Source organism: Sorghum bicolor, chromosome 5 (assembly GCF_000003195.3).
Source record: "Sorghum bicolor cultivar BTx623 chromosome 5, Sorghum_bicolor_NCBIv3, whole genome shotgun sequence".
NCBI lineage: Eukaryota > Viridiplantae > Streptophyta > Magnoliopsida > Poales > Poaceae > Sorghum > Sorghum bicolor.
Genome location: NC_012874.2, coordinates 33,765,243 through 33,788,876, shown reverse-complemented (window position 1 = coordinate 33,788,876; position 23,634 = coordinate 33,765,243).

The following is a 23,634-nucleotide window of genomic DNA, read 5'->3' as shown; positions in this document are numbered from 1 at the left end:
AGTCAGATTTGCCCTTGCCCTTTTTGTCCTATAAATACCTCCTTCTCTGGTACTCCTCCATCTTGTCATTCTACAGCCTCAAATCCACCTTCCTCGCGGCGGCATTGCCTGAGAACTCCAAGAACTCCAGCAAGGGCCTCCTCCACCAATCTTCCAAGTCTTCGATCTCTCCTCTTCCTCGGGAAGAAACGGCCATCAACTACGTCGTTCCTGAGGTCAGCCTGCCATCCTTCTTTTATACTTTTACCGTACTCCTGTTTATCTGCAAATCTATTTACTGAGTACCTTTTTCTTCTCCCCCTTTTTTTCTTTGTTCTTCCAATCATTAAATCCTTTAGGAATTAGCCGATAAGATCGTGATCCCTACCGATCAGCCTCACTTCCATTGTCTCGGTCCATTGGGAAACCCAGATCCTACCGATCTGATAAACATAGAGACAAATAGGATCCCCTTTAGAGCCGAGAACTTCTCCTTAGATCTATGGAAAGATGCTTTCCGTTCCTGGCCTAGTCCTACCAAGAGATGGAAAGACTGGGTCCTGAGAGTCAGCCATTCAAATAAAGTCCAACGGGGTGAGCGGAAATTAGACCAATGCATCAGATTATCTATTGCCGATATGGAGAGGAACGAGTCGCTGCTGATAGCTGCCTCGTACTTTTGGTCAGACACACTCAACGCTTTTGTATTCGGCCACGACCATGCTTCACCTACTCTTGTCGATGTACTCATGACTACCGGCTTAGATATATCAACTGCCGATAATAGTCATCTGTTTGATAATAAGCCCAGTTCTAAGGTAGAGACTCACGCTATCGGTGGTTGGTCTGGATATATTCAGAAGTACCGAAAACAGGATCTGTCGGGGAAAGAGAATAGTCCATTTTCTTGAACATGTGGCTGGATAAGTTTGTATTCTGTGGCCGATCGGCAGGACCAACCTCTGTCTCTCTATCGGCAGCAGAGAGACTGGTCAATGGTGGCCGATTTCCTCTTGGCCGATACCTGCTCAGTTCTGTTTATCACCTTCTCCATCTATAGCTAAAAAACTCCTGCTAGGCCAACCCATCGGCAACTTAGGGGGACCCTGGTGGTTCATCAACATGTGGCTTTGTGTCCACATGCATAAGCGCCTTGGATTCAAACTCTTTGCACAGCGCTTCCCCAAAGATATAGCCGAAGATCATGAGCTGGACAAGGAAGAATCGGCAACTCGCTCCCCTCTGAATTATGGTGAAGCTACCATAGTTTTGCCTGGTACTGGTGGCAATGAAGACCAGGCCAGCCGATTCTTTCAGACTCTTTATGAGGGTCTGGCTAAAGATCAGCGGGCATGGATGCCCTATAAGGATCCAGAAACCAGATTCCCACTCACTTTCCACCCCTTTGATGATGCTCTCAATAAGGACCATGATTTGATGATGGCAATTATCACTCCGAGAGCCATACCAGTGAACTTCTTTGGTAGCAGGAAAGCCTCCAATCTTACCTATGAGTTCTACAACCCATCCGCACTAGCTCGCCAACTAGCCTTCGGACAGCTGCCGATTGCACTCTGCTACGCCGATGTGGTGAAACCAAGGGAGACCATAACCAGTGGTCTCGATTGGATCAGAATAGCTCAACTTCCACCGAACGCTGATATAGATGTTGATTTATCGGCTTGGATCCCAGCTCTCTTCATTACCCAAGCATACAAGCAGTGGTGGGAGGAGTGGAAAGAACACCTGTTCTGCAGATCGGCCCTCACATACCGTGGCATGATCGACCCCAAGTACAAAATTCCCGAGAACACTGTAAGTTTTCAACCGATGCTTCAATCTTCTTCTATCACTTTTATTTTTATCGATAACTTCCTCTCTCTTTAATCAGGTCGATGATACACCACCGACAGACAGTAGGAGCGGAAGGCCGATCGAACTCCTTCCATCGGGCCTGATCTCTTTGATTGGTAACAACGCACCAACCGTGGTAGCTTTAATGCACAGGAATGTGTATTTCAAGAAGATTACCACAAGACGAATGAAGACATCCCCATCGGTAGCTGCTACTGCTTTGGCACAAGCTTTCAAGGTAAATCCCTGGCTTCTTCAATTTACACTGACTCCATTCTATACTCACACAACCTTTTCAGGATACATCGGCTGCTATGGGAACATCATTGGTAACATTTACTGTTCCAATAAAAAATTCACCAATACTCTGTTACTCTTGTACTTATGAAACTTTCATTGTACCAGCAAAGTGGCAAATCGGCAAAGACCAAAAGTACCAAGACAAGTGCCGATGCTTCCCAGTCTAGTCAAGCCAAAAGAAAATCTCCCATGAGCACCAAGACACAGCCAAAATGCTAGAGGACAGCATCACCTCCTCCTCCCCCTCCAAGATCACCGATTCATGTGGAATCATCTCCTTCTTCGCCAGAAGTTCAGATACGGCAAGCGGCATCTCCACCTCAACCGCAAGAAGTACCTTGGCCAGAAGAGATATCAGCCGATGTACTCGAGTAGACTGCCGATCCTGTGGGATCATTCATATCATCGATAGTCTCTTCAATCTAGACAAGCACTGCACGCCCTCAAGGTAAGGTTCTGTCCACAAGATTATTTGCTGATGGATTTTTTTTAACTTATAACACCCATTACTATTATATCATTTTCAGCTGACATCATTCCATCGGCAACTCCAACCGATCAACCTGTGGTACCATCGGCCCCAGCTAGCTAGAGGCGAGAAATTGCCCTGAAACAAGTAAGCCACCTGATCTCTATTTTTATCACAAGTACTTGATCATCAAATAACTTATTTTATTTTCTTCTCCAGGAACAAGACTCTCCGCACAACTTGTTCTCTTTTGCTATTGAAATTTCTGATGATGAAGGCGAGGAAGCAAGCTCTTCTCAGGCAGTGGGGATTTCATCGGCAGAAATCAGAGCTAAACTAGAAGATCTGCTGGCCCTGCTTCACCAGGATACAGCTCAATTAGTCGACGAATCTGATCCAGCAAAAGCTCTATTCAAAGCTCTCAGAAGTCAGATCCCTGCCGATGCCGAAGAGACTCTTTTTCAAGTTGCACACTTAGAGAGCCGCCAGCTTCAGTATCAAAAGGCTGCCCAACGTCTTGCCGATAGAGCCACTCATGCCCAGCTCTCGGAGGAGGTAATGAAAGTGAAGCACCTTGCCGATGAAAAACACAAGAGCATCGGCATCCCAAAATCCTCAGGAGATACGCTGAGGCAAAAGATCTCCGACCTATCGGCCAAAAGGGAAGCCCTGTTGGCAGAGCTTAAGCATGTGGAAGAGGCTCTGTCCCAAGCTCAACAGGAAGAAAGTCAGCTGCCCAAAACGATCAAGACCCACGAACAAGAGCGAAACATCCAAGCCCGCAAGGCACTGCAGATGAAGAAGAAGCTGAAACCGGTGGAAGGCTCTGCCGATGAAGACATCAAGGAGATAGAGGAAGCCAATCAAATCCGTCTGCGCGCCATATCGGCCATCCAAGCCCTACTGAATGTATGAACTCTTCATCGATGGTGTGTTTTGCTCTTTCTGTCAAAACTCCTGATTATTTTGGTCCAGCCGATAGGACTGTTATCGGCATCCTTTTAAAACATCGTATTCAGTCCCAGATACACTTTAATCCAGCCGGTAGGAATGTTATCGGCACTTAAGCTTTTATGCATCGACCCATATGCTAGGGTAATATTTCTTTAAGTATTTTCCATTCAATGCTCTGGGAAATTCAATCCCTTCGAGAGTTTCCAAAATATAAGCATTACCAGAAGCAGACCGATTTATCCGATAAGGACCTTCCCAATTAGGAGACCACTTCCCAAATTTTGAACTTTTAGTCCCAATCGGTAAAATTAGTTTCCACACCAAACCTCCATCAGCAAACTCCTTAGCCTTTACCTTTTTATCATACCACCTAAGAACTCTCTTTTTATTTCCTTCTATACTTATCAAAGCTCTTAACCGATGCCCTGCTAAATTATCTAACTCATCTTTCATCAAAGTAGCGTAGTCATCGGCAACCAACTGATCTTGGAAAGATATTCGCCTAGACCCAGTCTTAATCTCCCATGGTAGTACTGCATCGTGTCCATACACCAACTGATAAGGTGAAACTTTAGTCGACCCATGACAAGCCATCTGATATGACCACAGAGCTTCACTCAACAATGTATGCCACCTCCTAGGATTTTCTTCAATCTTCCGTTTGATGAGTTTAATAATTCCCTTGTTAGATGCTTCGGCCTGCCCATTGGCTTAAGCATAACAAGGAGAAGAATTCAACACTTTAATTCCCATACCGATTGCAAATTCACAAAACTCTCCTGATGTGAACATAGTACCCTGATCAGTACTAATCGTTTGAGGAATACCAAATCGGTAAATAATATGCTCTCTCACAAAATCAATCATATTGGCCGATGTAACTTTCTTCAAAAGAATAGCTTCAACCCACTTAGCGAAATAATCAGTGGCAACTAAGATGAACTTATGCCCTTTGTTCGATGGTGGGTAAATCTGGCCGATTAGATCAATAGCCCATCCTCGGAACGGCCAAGGTTTAATAATGGGATTCGTGGCCGACGCGGGTGCCCTTTGAATGTTGCCAAATTTCTGACATCCTTGACATCCTTTGAAATATTGAAAACAATCCTCAAGTATGGTCGACCAATAATACCCATTTCTCCTGATCATCCATTTCATCCTAAAAGCCGACTGATGTGCTCCACACACTCCTTCATGGATTTCACCCATCAAACTTTTAGCTTCATCATTACCTAAGCATTTGAGAAGAACTCCATCTACAGTTCGATAATATAGTTCATCCTCAAGGAGCACATACTTGGTAGCTTGAAACCTGATACGTCTCTCAACCTTTTTAGATGGATCCTTTAAATAATCAATGATTTCCTTTCTCCAATCATTGGCACCGATTGCCGATAACATGTTTAATATGGGTTGATATCCCGAGGCATGCTGAGCCAACCGATTAGCCTCCTTATTATGTAACCGAGGAACATGCTCTAATCGGAAATCTTTGAATTCCTTTAATAGTTGCATACTTTTTTCATAATAAGTTATTAGGACTTCACTTCGGCATTCATAACTTCCAACCAACTGATTTATGACCAGCATAGAATCCCCGAAGATTTCAGAAGCATCAGCATGAACCTCTTTTAATAATTCCAACCCCTTGATCAAAGCTTGATACTCGGCTTGATTATTCATTGGAATGGCAACAATCGGCAAAGAGAACTCATACTTCCTTCCCTGAGGGGAAATTAGTACTATGCCGATTCCTGCCCCTTGTCACACATGGATCCATCAAAGAAGAGCGTCCAAGGAATAATTTCCAAAGTACCTGTCATACGATAATGTGGAGTTACAAAATCAGCCATAATTTGCCCATTAACTGCCTTAGCCGATTCGTAACGTAGATCAAATTCCGATAGTGCTAAAATCCATTTACCGATTCTACCACTCATAATCGGCATTGATAACATGTATCGGACTACATTGTCTTTGCATATAACAGTGCATTCGGCCGATAGCAAATAGTGCCTTAACTTGATACATGAAAAATATAGGCATAAACATAACTTCTCAATTACCGAATATCTGGTCTCAGCATCAATCACCCTTCTACTCAAATAATAAATCATACGTTCCTTCCCTTCAAATTCTTGAATCAAAGCCGAGCCAATGACCATCCCGTCGGTAGACAAATACAATCTGAAAGGCTTTCCTTGCTGAGGTGGGATCAGAACTGGAGGATTTGTCAAATAATTCTTGATTTCATCCAAGGCTAATTGTTGCTCTTTTCCCCATACAAACTCTTGATTGGCTTTCAATTTAAGCAAAGGGCTAAAAGCATGAATTTTACCAGACAAATTAGATATAAACCGCCTGATAAAATTTACCTTGCCGATCAAAGACTGGAGCTCAGTTTTGTTGGTAGGAGCTGCTATCTTGTTGATGGCATCAATAGATCTCCTACTAACTTCAATTCCTCTCTGATGTACCATGAAACCAAGAAATTGCCCTGCCGATACGCCAAATGCACACTTATTAGGATTTATTTTTAAACCATGTTTCCTTGTGCACTCCAACACCTTTCACAAATCGGCAAGATGCTTTGTGAAATCTCCAGACTTAACCACCACATCATCAATGTAAATTTCTACCAGCTTGTCGATGAACTCATGAAAGATAAAATTCATAGCCCTCTGATAAGTAGGACCAGCATTTTTCAAGCCAAAGGTCATGACTATCCATTCAAACAAGCCAACATGACCAGGACATCTAAATGCGGTCTTTGGAATATCTTCTTCAGCCATGAATATCTGATTATATCCTGCATTGCCATCCATGAAGCTAATAATCCGATGTCTAGCTGCAGCATCAACTAGAAAATCGGCAATTGGCTTTGGGTAGCCGTCCATCGGCGTAGCCTTGTTAAGATTTCTAAAATCAATGCAGACTCGAAGCTTCCCATTTTTCTTGTAAACTGGAACAACATTGGAAATCCACTCGGCATACCGACACTGCCGAATAAATTTAGCTTCAATAAGTTTAGTTATTTCGGCCTTAATATCAGGAAGAATATTAGGATTACATCGGCGAGCTGGCTGCTGATGTGGCCGAAATCCAAATTTGATAGGCAACCGATGTTCAACAATGGATCAGTCTAAACCAGGCATCTCAGTATAATCCCAAGCAAAGCAATCTTTATATTCCTTTAACAAAATCAGTTAACTGTTGCTTACACTTAGAATTTAACTTAGCACTAATAAAAGTAGGACTTGGCTTATCTCCCTTACCTATATCTACCTCTACTAAATCGTCAGCCGATGTAAACCCCTGGCCTAATTTTCCATCATTGGCGAACCTATCCATTAAAACTCCTCATCAGAACCGACTGCTTGGATCGGTGGAATTTCATAATCAGCAACCTTGAGGAAATCCTTTTCCCAAATTTCTCCTGAGATGCACCTGGTTCTTTCATAAGTATCTGTCTCTGCCGATGCGATGACATAAGAAGATTCTCCTGGGACAATATCAATCTTGTCACCTACCCACTGAACCAAGCATGGGATGCAACAATTGGCATGGATCCAATCTCTCCCCAACAATAGGTTGTAAGCACCCTTTCCACTGATCACGAAGAAAGTTGTCAGCAAGGTTTTGCTGTCGATGGTCAACTCGATGCATATTGCCCCCTTAACCAGAGACGCATTCCCCTCGAAGTCTTTTAGCATCATATTGGTCTTGGTCAAATCTTGATCTCCTTTCCCAAGCTTCCGATAAACCGCATACGGCATAATATTGATAGCAGCCCCACCATCAACTAATATCTCTGTCATCAGCTGCCCATCAACCCTTCCTTTGACGAACAGAGCTTTAAGATGTTGTCTTTCGTTGTCGGTAGGCTTTTCAAATATAGCCATCATCGGATCCAGAGCCAACTGAGCTCTCTGGTCGGAAAAAATCCAGCTCCTCATCATCACTGGACGGTGGAAGGAAATCCATTGGCAACATAAATACCATGTTGACATCTGCCGATGGCCCTTTTCCTTTAGGATCCGGCTGCTGCTGATCTCCAGATTTTCTAGAATTCTCTCCTTTGCTCAAGTCTTCTCGTCTTTCGCGCTGCAACCTTCTTTTCTGCTTTCTAGTCAACCCTTCTGGACACCATTGCGGCTGTCTTACCGATGGACGACGATTTTCACTTGACTCCACTCGATAAGTATTAGCATCCCTACAAAATATGAATTCATCGGGAACTCGTGCATCCGCCATTTCTTCAAGTTCTTCTTGGTTCCTGGGAAAGTACTCGACACGGTCACCAAGTCTATCATGCACACTGAGCCTGCCTCCCAGCCGATCATGAATCGAAGCTCTTCCCCTAATCGGCCCATTAAATCGCTGATCATTGTTTCGATACTGCCGATTAGGTCTATCATACCGATCATAACCATGGCACTCAGGGCAGTCTCTAATAGTGGGCAATTTGATGTTCTGTTCCCAACAGTGGATAAAGAACGGGTAGTTCCAATGATCTTTATGCCGATTCCACTCCTGTCGTCGTCTTTCTTCTTCCCAATGATAATCCTCCTGTTAGCACCGATACCGATCTTCACGTTGCTGCCAGGTCTCCCGATGCCTTCTATGAGTAATTACAATACCAGATCGGGGAGGCCCTCCTGAGCTGGTTCCTTCCTGAACCAGACCCTTGCCTTTTGCGTCATCGGTAGTAATATGATGTTGAGGATCCACCGATGCATTTCTCTTAGCTGCCTCTGATGTCAAGACCTCGGTTTTCCCCTTGGCATCCATCATGTTTATCGAGAAAGGATGTTGATCAATCTTCATCAGCTTCTGAGCTTTGGAATTACCAAACTTCATTCTCCCAGATTCTATAGCCGATTGCAGCTATTGCCTAAACACTTTGCATTCATTTGTGTTGTGAGATGTTGCATTGTGCCACATGCAATATTTTATCTTTTTTAATTCCTCAGCCGATGGAATCACATGATTGGGTGACAACTTGATTTGCCCTTCCTGAAGTAGAAAGTCAAATATCCTATCGGCTTTGGTGATATCAAATACAAATTTCTCTGGCTCTTTATGCCCAAAAGGGCAAGACATCGGCTTCTTGTTTTTTACCCACTCTGCCAAGCTGATGACTGGTTCTTCATCAGAGTCTGAGCTTGCCACTTCATCAACAAATGACACCTTTTTATTCCATGCTCTCTTTGGTTCAAAGGCCTTGATGTCTTGGTCAGAAATCCTCTGCACCGAGTGACTTAGACTCTCAAACTCTTGAGAAGCATACTTGTCTCTGATATGCGGCAACAATCCCTAGAAAGCCAAATCAACTAACTGCCGATCGTCTAGAACCAGACTGTAGCACTTATTCTTAACCTCTCGCAACCTCTGCACAAAACTTTCAACCGATTCATCATTGCGTTGTTTCAACCTGACTAAATCGGTGATCTTCTTCTCATGAACTCCAGAAAAGAAATATTTGTAGAATTGTTTCTCCAGATCGGCCTAAGTGATTACTGAGTTGGGAGATAACGAAATAAACCAAGTAAAAGCCGATCCAGACAAAGATGATGAGAACAGACGAACCCTTAACTCATCTCTGTTAGCAGCTTCTCCACACTGGATGATGAACCTATTGACATGCTCCATAGTGGATGTATCATCCTGTCCAGAAAACTTAGTGAAATCTGGTACCTTGTACCAATTTGGAAGTGGAATTAAGTCATATGCAGGAGGATACGGTGTCCGATAAGAGTAAGTGTTGACTTTAGGTTTTATCCCAAATTGGTCTCTCATTACTTCAGCTATCTTATCGGTCCAATATGCATCGGCATCTTGCCGATGAGGCGGCTGTGGATCTGGCACCTGCTGATAAACTTCCACGTGTCTCTGTGGTGCACGATCTCCATGGAACATCGAATTAGCCATCTGATCACCAATTTGCTGACCAAGATTCATCGGCTGGTTGAACAATCCTTGATTCTAGATCCCAGGTTGAATTGGTCCCTGTTGAAACCCTACAGCCTGATGATTCTGCTGAGGAGTGTGTGGAAAGACAAACTGCCCTGTCCATCCACTGTTAGCATTCATCGGCATAGGACCTGCCGATGACTGGTAATTGGGCATCATCATTGAATTGACATACCCTGGTAGTGTCATAAACCTCTGCTGCGTCGGCATTAGATCTGTCGATGCGTTAGGCATCTGGAACGTTGGTGCTTGAGAATTCCCAGTGTAAGGCCTTGCAGTAGAAGTTGTAGAATACTGGGGATTCTGATTCATCCGCAGATTTGGAGGTGCCAATGCCATAGGAGCCTTGCCTGTCACGTCAGCCACTTGAGATGTCCCAGGACTCTTGGCCATCAATTCTGGGGGCATACCATAACCCCACCTGTTGGGAGAAACAGTCCCCAACATTGCCGATGCTAATAGATCTGTGGCAAGCTTGATTTGCCCATCTGATGTTGATGGATTGGTTGTCATTGGTGTAGACTACGCATTAGTGATCCCTAATGTGCTTGGAGGGGAAGTAGCTTTTGTACCCGCAACGGCTGTAGTAGCCGATGGAGCCGTAACCAATGATGACCCTGGCTGATGATAGGCACGACCCACATAAGTTGGTGGTAGTTGTCCTTCTTTGAAAGTTCTAGCCACAGCATTGAAAACCATGTTGGACAGCACACCAGCTTGATTGATTAAGGCACGGTTAATAGCACTGTCAACCATATCTTGAAGTTTACCAGGATTAGCTTCAAAAGTAATTTGCCGAGGCATCGGCAATGCTTCCTTCTGAATCACCTCGCCACTCCTGTTGATACTAAAGGATTTCAAGCATAGCTGCTTCTAGTCCTCCATGGCCTTTGCCATAGTTTGCTTTTGCTCATCCCTGAGATTGGCTTCCATCACGGGAATAACGTTCTCCAAGTCGAAATCAGTGTTCGACATGTTGATCTTGATCTTGAATCTATCCGACCGGGCGTGCCAAAAGATGTGTTGATGCAAAAACTGATCTGCAAACACAAAGGGCAAATACCCGATTCAAACGTTAAGGCGTGCCAGCCGATTTGACCTTACAACTGACAAAGGTGGTAACTCGAACACTTTGGTCCCGACAACAGCGATGCGCCCGGATGTCACGGCCAAGAGGTGCTCACGCAGAACTTGAGAACACGCCGAGTTTGACTCGACGAATCCCTAAGAACTCGTAGTAAAAGGAAAATATGACGAAGTCGTCGAAAAAGTAGATGCTGGAATATATGTAAAAACTTGTGTTTGATTGATTGATAGATGTCTCATTACATTGCCCTAGGGTCTACATTTATACCCTGTCCGAAGAGCTATAACTAGACACGACTAGAACTCAAATTTCAAATTAAACGGAATCTGTATACAAAACGATTCCTAATAACTAAGGAAAACATTAAATTATCGCCCGTAACCGATCGGTACACTGCCACGAGTCAATCGGCAACCCCTGCATCTTCCTCCACGACCATCGGTAGACCGCCTTTCACCATCATCGGCAACCATCAGTGCTAGTCATTGGCACGATCCCGTTACTACTTCCTGCACTTAGTCATATTCCGTCGTTCTCCCATCGACACCAACTTCCATCGGTAACTCCCCTGTAGACTGGTCACCATCGCCCCATCTACTGATCTTCACTTTATTAACTCCAAGTGTGTATCCAAAGACACCTGTCTGAAAATGGCGTCAATAGTTCCAGAATCACATCATGGTGGTGATGTTGTCATGCATCGTCGTGGTGTCTTGCCTTAGTTCTTGTACTGCAGCGGCGTGGTCTTGGTTCCACTTTTGTTGCTGTTCCACGAGTCGTCCATGTTCTGCTTGCGTATTCTGGATGTCGAGGAGGGTGTTGACGGTATGGGTGAAGAAGGCGCCGGCGTCTTGGTAGTAGTCGTTCGTGAAAGCATAAGAGGCGTCGGAGTACCGTCCTGCATCAAATTGGGGCTGGGTCCTAGACCCTGAAGCTCCATATGGATCAGTGGAATACCTGCCCGTACTAAAAGGCAGGTTTGCCACTGGTGATCTTGGCCCTCCGGCCATGTCTCCTGTCTTGGCTCCTGCTGCTGAGCTTGTCGAACCCACGGGTCCCTAAGGACTCGGGGGTTGTAGTCGCGGTAATGTAGGTGCACTGCTTCCTCTGGCTAGGGATCAGCTCTATACCAGGTGCGTTCTTGATGGGTGGTCATCCTTTCAGATGCCACTCGCTGTGGAGATCTCTGGTTTACCGGTGCCACTGCAATCTCAGTCAAATAATTTTGAACGACATAGAGGCCAAGGTTCGGGTTAGGTAACCAAATCTTTCCTTTATTATCATATAACATATACATTACGTTCCCCTCTTTTTTCAACATCTGAGCTTTCCTAAATGTGTCATAGCCATGAGAATTCGTAACTCGTCAATGAATTCCAATGAAGAGTTTTCTAGCAAATGAAGACTAGAAGCTCGACGAGTGATGAGTGAAGTACAACCGACAGGTCCCCAAAGACTAGGTATACTAAGCCAATGAGAAACCAAAAGAGTAACAGGTGAAGTGGGTGTTTTGTTTATAGCAGCATAAAGAAGTTGTAAGTCTCCTACTCTTACTTTTCTAATATCATCGCGATGGAAAAGATTGTACCCAAGCCATTTGTGGAACATCCTAAGAGTTGGGTGTTCCATGTCACTGGTTCGGGCTTGACTATAAAACACATCCCTAGATATCTCTCTCCAGAACTGGTGTCTCTCAAAATTGGGTAAGTCGGAGTCAATGTCTAGGTGCATCTTGAAGAGAAACCGAGATGGTCGCTCAATTCTCTCCAAGACAACATAATGTCCTGTTTGAACATCTGAAAAGCGATTCCCCCTCATAATATTGCAAAGTGCAAAGAAATTCAAGGGTGAGAAGACGGGAACCCAGCTCAGTTATATCCCAAAAGTTTGTCCATCCCACCGTCTGGAAGATCAAGTCAAATTCAGTATCCATACCTGTTTCTTGTACCAGGATAGGATCAAGAGTGGGGGTGTGAATGAAATCCTTGTTCTTTGGCTGCTGGAAAACTTCCTTCTCCTTGTTTCCAAGGTCTCCTATCTTGAGGAGGACCTTGACTCGTGTACCTGACAAAGACGACAGAGCTTCCGGGGCCGTCGGGTCGATGCTCATCTCTGACTGGTGTGAGGAGTGTCGGGATGAACTCCTTGTACCTATGTTCTTGAGGGTCTTTCCCGCGTTCTTTACCTTCTTGAACATCATGTAAACAAAAGTTTACACAAACACAACTAGTGGAAAATATTAAAGGTTAGCTGTCCGAAATATCAGTCGTCCAGGGGTTAGTTGTCCGAAACAAGTTTTAATTTTGGCGGCACTTCCCCCTATACAACTTTTAATTTTGCTTTGGACAGCAGGGTCACTACTTAATAATGAATCTTGCTCTCATAATCCAAGGCTACCAAACTCATGTTCACTCTTCTCTTTCCCTCTACTCTCCTTCTCACTTCACTACTAGAGCTCCTCCTCTAAAACCGAGAACTGAAGTGTGCGTGGGTTTTCAGGAATGCTTGTGTGATGGAGATGGAGGCAGGAGGTGGCAATTTATAGGAGGAAGGGGGAACAGGGCGGGCGCCCCCTGCAGGTGGGCGGGCGCCCCCTTCTGGTGGCAAACCTGGCTGCCCTTTCTCTATTCCCTCCTTTTCTTAGTCTTTACGCAAAAAATTGATTCATGGGTGATGGTTGGACGGTGGAAGTTGTCTGGTGAGTGGAGATATGTTGGTGGATCAAATAATGTGATGGGATGTGTGTGAGGTGTGGTTTATGACATGTGGGACCCAAGGAGTGTGGGTCATGCTTCTAGAAGGTTGCTATAATATAATACAGAAAAAACTATCAAAATTTGAAACTTATTGAAAATGATCATGGAAAAAATATTTTTGCGCCTCCATAATAATTAATAAATGTGGGTGATTACACACCATGAATATTATTTATATGGGGCTTTTGATTATTATAATAATGCTATGAATGAATATGACTAATGCAAGAATTTAAAAGATGTGGATAAATACCGATTTACCTCGTGGAGAGGGTTTGGGATTTTTAGGTCCCCCAAGCTGGACCTCTAAATCTTTTAATCTTCTGAATTACCTTCCTCTAGAGATGGTGTCTCTAGTGGTTCTTCTTCATGAACTTCCTTCACTATAGAGTCTCTCTCTGGTCTGGGCTTTAATGTGAAGTGTTCTTCTTTTCCGTTTATGTTGAACTTGATTTCTCCCTTCCCGACATCAATGTGGGCATTGGCAGTGCTCAAGAATGGCCTTTCAAAGATGATGGACACTTTTGAGTCAGGACTCATGTCCAGTACCACAAAGTCTACTGGCACAAGGAAATCTCTTATCTTGACTGGGACGTTTTCAGCGATGCCCATCGGGTGTCCAACTGATTGATCTGCTAGTTGTAGGCACATTGATGTTGGTTCTAGGGTCGTATGCTCAAGCTTCGTGTAGACTGATGCTGGCATTACGCTGACACTTGCTCCAAGATCACAAAGTGCATTGTTGAAGTGTTGGTTTCCGATCGGGCAATCAATGGTGGGACATCCTGGATCCTTCTTCTTCCTTGGTGGTTTGTTGAGGATGGTCGCACTGCATTCTTCTGTCACCTTGATAACCTCAGTGGTGGGCAGTGGTCTCTTCTTGTTAAGAATATCTCTGATATACTTTACATATGTGGGTACCTGTATGGCATCAAGTAGAGGTATATTGACATATAATTTTTGAATGACCTCTACAAACTTACCAAACTGCTCATCCGACTGCAGTCCTCTATTTCTTCTAGGAAATGGCAAATAGTTGGTGTCGTAAAAATCTTTCCTCATTTCTCCAGCTCTTGGTGGTTGTAGCCGATCTTCTGCTTCAATTGGGCTTTCTTCTTCTATTACTACTGGTTGCACTGGTGCTGTTGTTCTTTGTTTCTCTTTTGGGTATGGGGGATCCTTGGTGGTTTTGCCTCCCCTAGTAGTTATGTTCTTTACCTGCTCAATGTTAGTGGCCACAGGCAATGCAGCAGCTAGCTTTATTAATTTGAGCTCTACCCTTTTATTAAGAGTGTTTTGCTCATCAAAGGCAGTTAATAGAAAATCCATTTTATTGTGTATATCTTTTAGAGATGATTCATTTGTATTTAGCTTTTGTTTAACTTCATCATTAGTTTTGGTTTGTTGAGCAAATATCTCTTTTAATGAGAATTGCTTGAAAGTGTTACTTGAGTTCATAACTTTGCTATTGGGTTGACTCGAAGTGGGTTGATATTTGTATACTATCTCAATGGCCCATTGATCTTCTTTGAACTTGGCCCTCTGGTCAATCCAATGGATCAAATTTTCCATCTTGGTTGATAGTGCATTTACTTCTTCTGGTATTTCTTCAGTTTGATGACAATGCTGAGCTTTATCTTGGAACCCGCTTTGATTTTCTGCTATCTTATCCAAAAGTATCTCTGCTTTTCCAATTGTAAGCTCCAAAAATGATCCCTTAGCAGATGCATCTAGGCACTCACGAGCCTTCTGGGTTAATTCATGGTAGAAGGTCTGCATAAGTAACCATTTGGCCATTCCATGGTGAGGACAATCTGATATGTATCCTTGAAAACGCTCCCATGCTTCTGGAATGGTTTCTGTCTTCTGCTATTGGAAACTGACAATATTTCCTTTTAAGGCAGCTGTTTTGCCTATAGGGAAAAACTTTGATAGAAAGGCATCTGACAAGTTCGTCCAGTTGTTGATGTTATCTTGATGGGTGTAGAACCAATTCCTCGCTTTCCCTTCTAGTGAGAATGGAAAGAGGGGAAGTAGTATGACGTCTTTGTCGACTCTGTTGATGCGGATTGTGCTTCTAATCTCTATGAAATTCTGCAAGTGTGCACTAGCATCTTCATGTGCCTTCTCACTGAATTATGTAGCTTGCACCAAATTGATGAGGCTTGACTTGAGCTCGAACTCGGGTGCTCCTTCTTCTACTGCAAATCTTGGACCAGTTGAATGTTCTCAAGACTTGGAGCAAAGAATTCTTGCAAGGTCTTTTGTGCCATAGCTTCAGCAATTGGTAGGTAGCTTCTTCTTTCTTTCTTGATTGCTTTGGTTCTGATGACGAAGAGTTGAATGTACCAAAGTCAATCCTGATATACCCTGTATAAAAATATAAACATAGAAAAACAACAGGGTGAACCTGCCAAAGCAGAGGTGCCTTGTTATGATTTCTCACTTAGTAGCTATTTTATGCAATTATTTCTCCATAGTCTAGTCTAATACTTTTATGTGAATAACCTTGACTGACTTCCTGACTTTCCTTTCCGTTCCTCGGCAACGGCGCCAGAAATGCTTGTTGACACTTGCTAACACCACTTGAATACTAGGTTGTCATCCCCAGCATGGCACTAGAGTGTACTAAGGTATTTATGAATATGAAGGCTTTCTAGAAAATAATCTATTCTATCCGCAAGCGCCCAGATAAAATACCTCATTGTAGCATTTTACCAGGAAAAGTATTCCGAGTATCATTATTTATATTTTTGCTTAAGAGAACGGCGAAATTGAAAACAAGGGTAAAATCTATCAAGGCATAGACTAGAGATAAACTTACAATAACATGATTACTAATGAGGAACTCGTCACACAGTCACTTGCTTTGGCAGGGGGTAAGCCATAAAATAAAGATAATGAAATATAAGCTCATGGGTAAATAACACAGCGATTAGAAATAGACTACTCCATATAAATGTAAGGTGACGTCGGATTAGCTAGAGAATGGATTCTGAGTATCTACTATCTACTAAGTCACAATCTACTCTAGTTATCTATAAGATCATATATAGCATAAAAGACTCTTTATTCATGTATAAGGAACATTGCTAAAGTAAATCAGAACATAGCAAGACTTACTCCGCAATACAAATTCTGCCTGTCCTATCAACGGAGGGTGGACTATATAAGAATCAACGAAGCTGTCACCATCACGAACTACCACACGACCCAGCCAATAGGATACATTTGCAGGTAAATAATATCTAAGCACCACATCCCTCGAGTCAAGAGCTAAGCGCTTTGCAAACTTATACATAAACTCATTATCAATCATAACTATATCAAATATAGAACTAGAGCAAACTAAGAACATAATAAATAGAGACATAATGCAATTAGAATAAAGCAGTAGAGAAAGATATGAAATAATACCAATCTTTATTGATGAAGATCTGAAATCCAGAGCGCTAGGCTCTACTTCTCTAATTTTATCTAATAATCGTATAGAACTTGAAGGAATTGGGAGTTGCTAGTTCTAATTCTCTGCGGGAGAGAAATTCCTAAACCCTAACTTTGATGGCTTCCTCTGATAATGATTTCTCCTCTCCCCGTGGGGTGGAGAGGCCTTGCTTATATAGCCCCCTAAGATGAATTTGAGTCGTCGGATCAAACCGACATAAATCGCATGGTTATTCTTGAAGATTAGAGGCGGTGGAGCACGATCCGTGAGACTTGCCCTGATTGGCCACTAGGGCAGGGTGGGTGCCCAAGGGGGAGGGCGGGCGCCCTGCCCCCGGGCCCGATCGGCCTCCCGTTCGTTTTCGTGGCTTCTGTACTCTTCTAGATTAAGGAAAATTGCGCGGTAAGTAATTATCTCGTTGTAAACCTGACATGTGGGCCTTCTCTCCATATTTTCTGATAACCTCCTGCAGAAACAGACAAACACCAAAGCTCATGGAATTCTGTCAGATCAAACCCTAATTCTAGGTGTTTGGTGCATATTGACCCTTTTTCATGTTTAGTTGATGGTTAATTTTAGTACTTAAGGACCGTCAATAGTTGCTCTACCATAATTCCTTGCAAGTATCTAGTTTTCAGCCTTGTACTCTCTTGAGTTTTAGACACAACTGTTTAGACTTAAGACTTTGCTCTGGGCCTAAAACTTGTGGGTAGTAAATGCTTGATCTAAGTCTAGGTAGTTGAGGGATATGATATGGGAAGGTCTTGAGCTGCTATCAATCTTGCTCCAAGAGATGCTAGAGTTCTAGAAAATTTTATTTTGAAAATTTTAAATTGCTACATGATGAGTTCCTTTATGACGAGAGTTTAATTTCCTACCACAGCCAAATACTCATGCTTGCCAGATTAGGAAAGCCTTCCACCTATATTTCAACCTATAAGCATTGAGGGTAGTTAAGCTATGTAGACCATAAGGAACTAGTAATGCAGTTAAAGTAAATATTATGTGCTCTCCATCTATTAACCTTAGCTCATTCTATCCTCAGAAGTACGCAACCATTTACATCCACCACATTCACTATGTGCTACTTCTGTTCCTAAAAGTACAACCCACATATACGCACTTCACTCTGTGCTGTTTCTATCCTGAAGACATGCACTTATGCTGCTCCTACCCAAGGAGTACGCATTTCTTCATCCACCCATATACATTCCACATCCACTTATAAAAATGTTCTCCTCCTACACTAGGAGGAAATACCCAAAAATATCCATTGTCATTATGTCTTATTCTACTTATCCAATAAAGCTCCAGTTATTTCAGTTGATACTCCCTATTGTTATCAGTACATTAGAAGGGATGGCTGATCTTTAAGAAAAATGAGAAAAGAAAGAAAGAGGACAAAATTCCCAATACAAAAGAAAGATAGCCAAGTCCTTATTCTTAGATTAGGGTGGTATGTTTCCCTAAGGAGCAAATGTAGAATTAGATATTCACTATCAGTTATCACCCCTCATAACCCCTTTCATTCTTATCACTTCACTTCATTCACTCATATGCACATATGACTTAATTTTATAATTAGTTTCTCTAGATCTACGGTTTAACTATGCAATATATGTAAGTAGGTTTGAATAGTCTTTCCCACCTATGAGCTCCACATAAGCCAATTAGAAGTAGGGTGAGAGAGAGAAGGCATACTCATTTGCCTTGGAGAGGATCCAGAAATACCACACATGAAAGAGTAGAAACTGTCATAAAAGGAAACTCTGTGTTTTATTTTAAAGTCTTGTAAAAACTGGAATAATAGTTGATCAAAGAGTAAGTAGCATAGTGCTCAACTTAACTGTTCTGTCTTTCAACTACCCAAGACCTAAGTGATAGCTACAAGCTCCATGGTTAAAGGTAATATGGCTGAGTATTGAGTCAGGATAGTTCACTCTAATCCGGAGGAGAGTCCTTGTTTGAACGCTTATGTACTTGTAAGGCGTGAAAGTATTGTAGCAACTCCTAATCCATCAATGAGTCTATCTTTGCTCAGGGACGAGCAAAAGGTAAGCTTGGGGAGTTTGTTGATGGTAGATAAGCACTCTTTTTAACTGTCAACATAGCATGAGAAAGGATTAAAATGATAATAATATCTAGCTATAGGGGTTATCACTAACATAATTCCACAAGTTTTGGTGATTGTCTATTTCTACAGGGGGTTATCAGAATAAGAACAAAAGGAGGTCCACATGTCAAATTTACATAGAGAGAATACATGAAATGTCAACTGAGGAATACTTCAGAAGGCTCGGGAAGACACCACCTGAAAGGTGGGGCCCACCTGCCATAGGGCAGGGGTAGGCGCCCCACCCTATCAGGGGTGGCCGCCTGGAGGTCTTAACCAATCAGGTTGAACCTTGCGGATCCTGCCTCCACCGACTTTGAGAATTAATCTTAAGCGCACGTTTAAGTTAGTTTGATCCAAGGGCTGTGGTGCTCCCTAGGGGGCTATAAATAAAGACCCTGACCCCCTAGAGAGAGAGAAAGAGGAGTTCATTATTCTCTAAGAAGATCAAGAGAAGAAGAATTAGACAGAGAGGGGTCCCTCGACTGGATCCGTCTCTATAGGATTCTTATCCACCATCTCAATTAGATCTTTATAGTTCTTTAGCATAGCTACATAGGAATAGATCTAGAAGGAGCCAGGTTAATCTTGGAGTGTGGATCCTTCTTCAGTTCTTGGTAAACTCTTATTCTCTTGTTATATTTATATTAGTTCTTGATACTATGAATATGACTTTGATCTATATGATTATGTTGGAATTGACTTTATTCTATTTTCTTATATTCTTAATTATATTGTTCTTAGTCTACTTTGATTATATGCTTAGCGTAGTTAGATAAGAATTATGTTTATGCATAGGATCGTATAGCGCTTACTCATTAGGCCGATGAGTAAGTGATAGATATTGTGTAGGCGAGGTGCCTAGACCGTATTTATCTGTGATTACCCCTTATAGTCCGGAGCTTGAGGTAGATCGCGGAAGTGAAGATAGTCCTATTGAGTCCTTTGTATTCCTTCTCCTGATTATAAGGATTGTAGATCCCCATTATTACAGGGAAGTTCTTGCTCTGTTCATGATCTTTCTTGCTAATATCACTATGTATAGATATAACATTTTCTAGTGATGATGCTTGGTGTACTTGCACTAATCAATGTATGCTTTGAGAGTATAGTTAGAATACTTAGGATTTATTCTTGTAGACCATCATAATACCGTGCTAGTGCTATAGACTTAGAGTACTCTAATTGAGATGATTATCATGTTTATCTTATGGCATGAATTCCTAGTTATCATATGTCACTTATTATTCATATTTATATATTTATCTTATGTGACACTTACCCTGCATGAATGATAGATAAAGACATGTCTAAGGTCTCCATTGAATACATGCAGTGCTCATTGCTCATTATCCATTGCAAGTCCCTTCCCAGTGGTAAAAATATAAATAACGATACCTGGAATACTCCTGGTTAAAATGCTACATCGGTATTATCTCTGCGCTTGTGGATCTTTATTTATTTATTTATTTATTCCATGAAAAGCATATAGATTTAATACCAGCACTTCTATATCATGTTAGGGATGACAACCTAGTTTAAGTGATGTTAAGTAATTTTGACGCCGTTGCTAGGGATAGGTTTAAAAGTCTATTTTTAGTAACTGCGTTAAGAAGAGTCAACACTATCATATCCGCGGAGACAATAGGTGGTGGTAGGCCCTCTAGTCTGGGTCTAGCGGGACTCCGGTGCTCGGCATGACCACAGTGTTGTTGGTCATCACGCCGCCGTGTGCGGGTGCACCGAGGACCACCCTATGGTGAAGACAAGAAGGTTCAGGGATCTGGGTGCATAAGGCATCTCTCAGATAAATAGTGCACAGAGCAGCTACTTAAACATCTGTTAAGCTAAGAGCTCCTGTGCAAAAGTGGCACAGTGGAAGCATAGCAGGACTGTTTGGCCGGCCCTCTTTGCGCGTGGACTCCCCACGCAGGCCACGGTGGAGTTCGGGGCCTAATCAGTTGCTGGTGGCCCTGGATGTTTTCCAAATGTTTTTCTCATTTAGTTTGTGGATTAAACTTGTAAAATCTATATCAATTTTGGTAGATGTCTAAAAATAGTAAAACCAATTTTTTGAGCTTCCTAAAATCATGATCTACCTATTAGTATAATTAGTTCACATAGTTCCATGCAGTTTTGGAACTTCTTTAATTAGTTTGAAAAGCTTAATAATGCTAACATGTGAACTTGTACGAATTTTCATGAATAATCTATGTTAGCAAAAAATCCAGAAATTTTGCAGTAGGTTTCTAGTATTAATATACACTCTCTATAAATTTCGTAGCTCTAGAATAATTAGTTTGTCATGATAGTTTATGAACCCTAATATGGTATGTATATTAAATAAATAATATAGTTTAAATAGCACCTTGGGTTTATTGGGATAAATCGTTTAGATAGATCATTTGGATCCACAGCCTTTGTTGAGCTAGTTTGTTAGCATGAGAGATGAATTTGTTTGTAAGTTGTGATTTCTGTTGTTTATTTACGTCTCTATGAATGTCTCCGTGAATATCATGATAGGAATACCTTGGATCGTGGAGTCTCCTGAAGTGACGGAAATGTTGGTGCCTTGATGGTCGTGCCGCCATGATGAAATACTAACTTTGGTTATATGTCACCCAGATAAGCCCCGATTCATAACTCCTATTATTCTGCACTTTATTTTAATGCTTGTGCTCTAGAGAGTTGTACATATCCTTCTATATATATATATATATATATATATATATATATATATATATATATATATATATATATATAGAGGACGCGTTTTATTTACGCGTGCGTGTAGTTACTCTCATCTATATATCTCTAGATTTAAGGTGTATATGACCGAACGAAATGTATATAGACAAAGTATATGATCATACTAGACCATTTAGAGTGATATGTATGTTAAGTATGTATGCATACATAGAGTATATGGTTATACTTATTATATATAATATAGTAGTGGAATTTTAGTAATATATTTAAAATACAATTTTTTCTGAAAAATTTTCACGTGGTAAGATCTAGAGTATATTAATATGAGTATATAAACATACTCAAACCGATAAACAAGTATGAATACATACACAATATAGTTTATTGAAGATGAGAGTAACTACACGTACGTGTACAAAGGAATTTCCCTATATATATATATATGGTTGGTATATTGGGAGCCTAGGGCTACAAATAGTTATTGGAAGCCCCGGTCAACACCCCACAACCTCTACCTGTGCACAAGTGGGGGACCCCAGGCACTCAACCAATGCTACTCAGTCCACCCATTCAGGTCAACTGAGCTCACGCACACAGCTAGACCCTGTCAATCGGATGCATGAAAATCTAGATCAAGCTGCATAGAAAAGTTTTGGACGCGATGTTGCATAGAAATTAGTCGATGGATGAATTAAAACTAATTCGTTACTGCGTAATAACCTCTCTACAATCTGGATGTTACAACTGACAAGAGCTGACATAGACTGACATATACTGACACATGCCTGCAAGTTTGCGTCCACTCTAATCTCTTTCGTTTTTTCACAATATTTTCTCAAAGAAACATTTGATTCAAAAACGGTTTTCACCATTGAACTCCTGATATTTCTGTGCATGATTCAAGATCCGTTGTGAATATATTTTTTTTAAAAAAAATTAAAATTCATAATTTTGTGCACTATGAGACAAAGTTTTATGCATCCGTCTACAAATAGATCTTGTGCGTGAGAAACATAGAGACGATCCTGTGTTTTTTAAAATTTGAAATTTGAATCATCACACCTAAAGGCCGATTGAATATATAGAATCACTGGTCAAAATATGTAAGAAAATTGTTGGTGTCAACGTTGAATAGAAATTAGTGGTTGGATGAATAAAAATTAATTTTGTCACCGTATAGAAACATCTCCACATAGAGACAATCTTGTCTTCTTCAAAATTTGAATGCTGACACGTGTGGAGCGAGTAGGTGTATAGAATTAATAGTCAAGATGCGCATAAAGGTTTTTAGTGTCACGTTGCATATAAATTAGTAGTTGAAATGATAAAAATTAATTTTGTTGCTGCGTAAAAACCTCTCCACGAGATGGACATTCCACCTAACACAATCATGATTGTCTGTAACAACATCATGCTTCCTGCTACAGGGCCTATTACAACCAACATCGTCGCTACCATACCCACACCATTCTTTGCACCAGGATATGTTTATTTAATAGAGCAACATTGTATAGAAACTTTACACGGACCAAATATTAAAACCCAACAGAGGTTACATAGAAACCAATAATTTCACTCGTATCATCCAAACATATAACCACAACATATGAAAAACTAACTTTTTACATTAACCTATCAACTATATCGAATAACAAACTACGCCACTGTCACAAGCCAAGGAAGTTTCAGACCCGTCGCAAGCCATGTCCTATGACGAGCCACCATTGACCTCACACCAAATTGAGGAATCCTTTCGACCATCCTACACCACAACAAAGGCATAGAAACATGTTTTGAGCAGGCACAAAAACCCTTATAATGGCAAAGAAAGGTATAGAAACATGTGTTTAGTACGTGCTAAAACCTTATAGCTGCAAGAAACACATATAAACATGTCTTATTAGGCGCAAAAACAATGTAAAACACCCAATATAACCCTACCCTTTGGGACATTATTTTATCTAAAATCGTGACAACCCCAAACCAAACTTGAAT